The sequence below is a fragment of the Tachyglossus aculeatus genome, chromosome 12 (assembly GCF_015852505.1).
Source record: "Tachyglossus aculeatus isolate mTacAcu1 chromosome 12, mTacAcu1.pri, whole genome shotgun sequence".
NCBI classification, from domain to species: Eukaryota; Metazoa; Chordata; class Mammalia; order Monotremata; family Tachyglossidae; genus Tachyglossus; species Tachyglossus aculeatus.
This window is the reverse complement of record NC_052077.1, coordinates 38,639,328-38,645,327: the sequence shown is the minus strand read 5'-3', so window position 1 is coordinate 38,645,327 and position 6,000 is coordinate 38,639,328.

The following is a 6,000-nucleotide window of genomic DNA, read 5'->3' as shown; positions in this document are numbered from 1 at the left end:
GCAGGGACAAGGACTGTTTCCAACCTGATTATCTTGTATCTACCCCAGCGCTTAGTACAGTGCCCAGTGCCAGGCACTGAGTAAGCGCTTAACAAATACCATTAAAAACAAAAACATTCTGCTCTCCTCACCCACCAGTCCCCTGCTCGCACTCTTTTCTTCTAGACTCCCCCTTCTAGACTGTGAGCCCACTGTTGGGTAGGGACTGTCTCTATACGTTGCCAACTTGTACTTCCCAAGTGCTTAGTACAGTGCTCTGCACACAGTAAGCATTCAATAAATACGATTGATTGATTGATTGATTGATTGATTTTCTTGACCTCTCCAGACCCAAACTCCCTCCTCTCTGCACTCCACTACCATCTTCCCACCTCAATCTCCCAGATCCTCCCTGTCCTCTACATCCAGAGAAGCAGCGTGGCTCAGTGGAAAGAGCCCGGGCTTTGGAGTCAGAGGTCATGGGTTCAAATCCTTACTCCACCAATTGTCAGCTCTGTGACTTTGGGCAAGTCACTTCACTTCTTGCCTCAGTTCCCTCATCCGTAAAATGGAGATTAAATCTGTGAGCCCCATGTGGGACAACCTGATCACCTTGTAACCTCCCCAGTGCTTAGAACAGTGCTTTGCACATAGGAAGTGCTTAATAAATGCTATCTTTATTATTATTATCCACCAGATCCCAGCCCACCCCACCTTTAAAGATTTCCTAAAATTCCATTACCTCCAACAAGCCCCCCCACCCCAGGTAATTATCAGGAACTCAAACCTCATCAATGAGAATAATAATAATATTATTATTATTATCAATAATAATAATAATAATAATAATAATATCCTACTTGCACTGTGAGTCCCAGGTGAAACCTGGTTAAAGTTATTCTACCCCAGTGCTTAGCCCAATGCCTGGAATATTCACAGTGCTTAGCAAATACAATTATTATTGCTATTATCATCAACATTCATTCATTCATTCATTCAATCATATTTATTGAGCACTTACTGTGTGCAGTGCACTGTACTAAGCGCTTGGGAAGTACAAGTCATCATCATTGTGTTGAGTAGGGACCGTCTCTATATGTTGCCAACTTGTACTTCCCAAGTGCTTAGTACAGTGCTCTGCACACAGTAAGCGCTCAATAAATCGATTGATTGATTGATTATTATCAACTCCACAGCCACCTGTTGCACTTAGATATTTATTTATATCCAGCCTCAGCACTTGGACGTTGATAATGATTCATTCACTCATTCAATAGTATTTATTGAGCGCTTACTGTGTGCAAAGCACTGTACTAAGCACTTGGGAAGTACAAGTTGACAACATATAGAGACAGTCCCCACCCAGCAGTGGGCTCACAGTCTTTTCTGTTTATCTTGTATCTACCCAATCGATCGACCAATCAATCATATTTATTGTTTCCTGTGTGCAGTGCACCGTACTAAAAGCTTGGGCGAGTACGATATAGCCAAGTCAGGATCTTGCTTGGCACATAGAAAAGGACTTAAATAATGCAATCGTTACTATTTGAAACAGAAGTCAAACACAGGTTCTCTGCTCAAGAGAAAGTTAATAATGATAACCACAATTGCAGTATTTGCAAAACACTAATTATGTGTTGAGCTCTGGGTAGATGAAAGATAATCAGATCGGTCATGGTTTACAACCTAATGGGACAATGAATGGAGTTTCTGAATTCTTACTGTATTCAGAGCACTGTACTAAACGCTTTGGAGAGAAGTTGGTAGGCACGTTTCCTGTTCACAAGCAGTTTACGATCTAGAGGAAGAGATGTTTTTGTGGCTCAGTGGAAAGAGCTCAGGCTAAGGAGTCAGAGGTCATGGGTTCAAATTCCGGCTCCGCCAATTGTCAGCTGTGTGACTTTGGGCGAGTCACTTAACTTCTCTGTGCCTCAGTTACCTCATCTGTAAAAATAGGGATGAAGACTGTGAGCCCCACGTGGGGCAATCTGATCACCTTGTATCCTCCCCAGTGCTTAGAACAGTGCTTTGCACACAGTAAGCGCTTAACAATGCCATCATTATTATTATTCATTCACTCAATCATATTTATTGAGCACTTACTGTGTGCAGAGCACTGGACTAAGCACTTGGGAAGTACAAGTTGGCAACGTAGAGAGACGGTCCCAATCCCACCTGGTGCCACTCAGGTGCCCATGATGATGCCCATAATAATAATCATAATGATGGCATTTCATTCATTCATTTCATTCAATCGTATTTATTGAGCACTTATTGTGTGCAGAGCACTGGACTAAGTGCTTGGGAAGTACAAGTTGGCAACATAGAGAGACAGTCCCAATCCCACCTGGTGCCATTCAGGTGCCCATGATGATGCCCATAATAATGATCATAATGATGGCATTTCATTCAATCGTATTTATTGAGCACTTACTGTGTGCAGATCACTGGACTAAGAGCTTGGGAAGTCCAAGTCGGCAACATAGAGAGACAGTCCCTACCCAACAACGGGTTCACAGTCTAGAAGGGGGAGATGGACAAAAGAACAAAACACGTTGACAGGTGTCAAAATCGTCAGAACAAATAGAATTAAAGCTCTATGCACATCATTAACAAAATAAACAGAATAGTAAATATGTACAAGTAAAATAAATAGAGTAATCCATCTGTACAAATATATATACAAGTGCTGTGGGGAGGGGAAGGAGGTAGGGCCGGGGGGATGGGAAGGAGGAAAGGAAAAAGAGGAAAAAAGAAGAAAAAACCTCCCCACACCCTCTCCTCATCCTCTTCTTCTTCCTCTAGTCTTCCCCCTCCCCTTCTCCCTGTCCTCTCCATCTTCCTTCTTCTCCTGCCCCCCACCACCTTCTCCTCACCCTCTTCCTCCTCCTCTTATAATAATAATGATAATAAAAGCATTTATTAAGCACTTACTATGTGCAAAGCACTGTTCTAAGCGCTGGGGAGGTTACAAGGTGAACAGGTTGTCCCACGTGGGGCTCACAGTCTTCATCCCCATTTTTCAGATGAGGTAGCTGAGGCCCAGAGAAGTGAAGTGACTTGCCCAAAGTCACACAGCTGACAAGTGGAGGAGCTGGGATTTGAACCCATGACCTCTGACTCCAAAGCCCAGGCTCTTTCCACTGAGCCACGCTGTTTCTCTTCCCCCTCCTCTCCTCCTTCTTCCTCCTTCACCTATCCACCACCTCCCTGTCCTCTCTTTCTTCCTCCTCCTCATTCCCCCTTTCCTTCCCTTCTCTTCCCCTCCCCCTCTCCCAGTCATTCATTCATTCATTCAATCCTATTTATTGAGCGCTTACTGGGTGCAGAGCACTGTACTAAGCGCTTGGGAAGTACAAGCAGAGAAGCAGCATGGCTCAGCGGAAAGAGCCCGGGCTTTGGAGTCAGACTTCATGGGTTCAAATCCCGGCTCCGCCAATTGTCAGCTGTGGGACTTTGAGCAGGTCACTTCACTTCTCTGGGCCTCAGTTACCTCATCTGGAAAATGGGGATTAAGACTGTGAGCCCCCCTTGGGACAACTTGATCACCTTGTAACCTCCACAGCTCTTAGAACAGTGTTTTGCACATAGTAAGTGCTTAATAAATGTTATCATCATCATTATTATTATTATTATTATTACTAAGCACTTGGGAAGCATAAGTAGAGAAGCAGTGTGGCTCAGCAGAAAGAGCCCGGGCTTTGGAGTCAGAGGTTGTGGATTCAAATCCCAGGTCTATCAATTGTCAGTTGTGTGACTTTGGGCAAGTCACTTCACTTCTCTGGGCCTCAGTTACCTCATTTGTAAAATGGGGACTGAGACTGTGAGCCCCACGTGGGACAACCTGATCACCTTGTATTCTCCCCAGCGCTTAGAACAGTGCTTTGCACGTAGTAAGCACTTAATAAATGCCATCATTATCATTATTATTATTATTATTGATAAGGAAAGGCTATTTTTGGGATTCATTCATTCATTCATTCAATCGTATTTATTGAGCGCTTACTGTGTGCAGAGCACTGTACTAAGCGCTTGGGAAGTACAGGTCGGCAACATATAGAGATGGTCCCTACCCAACAAATGGCTCACAGTCTGGAAGGGGGAGACAGACAACAAAACAAAACATATTAACAAAATAAAATAAATAGAATAAATGTGTACAAATAAACTAAAATAGAGTAATAAATACATACAAACATATTTACAGGGATGTGATGAGGAGGGATAAGAGTTCCTATCCAAGCATATTTTTTTTGATGGCACTTATTAAGCGCTTACTATGTGCAAAGCAGTGTTCTAAGCGCTGGGGAGTTTACAAGGTGATCAGGTTGTCCCACGGGGGGCTCACAGTCTTAATCCCCATTTTACAGCTGAGGGAACTGAGGCCCAGAGAAGTGAAGTGACTTGCCCAAAGTCACCCAGCTGACAATTGGTGGAGTCGGGATTCGAACCCATGACCTCTGACTCCAAAGCCCGGGCTCTTTCCACTGAGCCACGCTGCTTCTCTACCTGCATTAAGAAGGTAAGCAGCCTCCACCCCGGCCCCGTCAAGCCACAAGCAGGACTTTGGCAAACGTATAAACAGCACAGTGAAAAGAGCCCCAGCCTGGGATTCCGAGGACCTGAGTTCTAATCCCGGCTCCACCGCTACTTGTCTGTTGTGTGACCTTGAGCAAGTCACTTCACTTCTCTGTGCCTCAGTCGCTTCGTCTGCAAAACGGAGATTAGGACTGTGAGCCCCATGCGGGGCAGGGACTGTGTTCAACCCGATTGTCTTCTATCTACCTCAGTGCTCAGTACAGTGCCTGGCATGTGGTAAGCTCTTAAGAAATTCCATGAAAAAACGAAAAAGGCTGGAAGACAGAGCCCTTTTGCAGCCTCTTTGGGAAGGGAAGCACTGTCATCTGCTGGCGCCTGAGGAGAAATAACTGAAGCAGCCCGGTTTCATTTCAATTCAATTCTATATATTGAGCGCTTACTGTATACAGGGCACTGTACTAAGCGCTTGGGAGAGTACAATACAACAATAAACAGATACATTTCCTGCCCACAGCAAACTTACAGTCTACAGCCTTCCCAGACTGAGCCCCTTCCTTCCTCTCCCCCTCGTCCCCCTCTCCATCCCCCCATCTTACCTCCTTCCCTTCCCCACAGCACCTGTATATATGTATATATGTTTGTACATATTTATTATTCTATTTATTTATTTATTCTACTTGTACATATCTATTCTATTTATTTTATTTTGTTAGTATGTTTGGTTTTGTTCTCCGTCTCCCCCTTTTAGCCTGTGAGCCCACTGTTGGGTAGGGACTGTCTCTACATGTTGCCAATTTGTACTTCCCAAGCGCTTAGTCCAGTGCTCTGCACATAGTAAGCGCTCAATAAATACGATTGATGATGATGATGATGGAGGGGGTGGGAGACAGACATTTTCCCAGTACACCCTCCCACCCTCTATCGATTAACTTTATTTTTTTGAGTGCTTACTCTGTGCTGGGCGCTGTACTGGGTACTTGGAAGAGTACAATAGAGTAGGTAGACAGGATCCCTGCCCTCGAGGAGCTTACAACTAGGAGGGGAAACAAATATTAAAACAAATTACAGATCAGGGAAACAACAGTGTACAGAAGGATATCTACATAAGGGAATGGGGATGGGATTCAAAGTGCGTCAAGAAATCAATCAGTGGTACTTCTTCATTCATTCATTCATTCAATTGTATTTATTGAGCGCTTACTGTGTGCAGAGCACTGTACTAAGCGCTTGGGAAGTACAAGTCGGCAACAGATAGAGACGGTCCCTACCCAACAACGGGCTCACAGTCTAGAAGGGGGAGACACAACAAAACAAAACGTGTAGACGGGTGTCAAAACCGTCAGAACAAATAGAATTTTAGCTATAGGCACATCACTTCCCAAGCGCTTAGTACAGTGCTCTGCACACGGTAAGCGCTCAATAAATACGATTGATTGATCATCAACAAAACAAATAGAATAGTAAATATGTACATGTACTTAT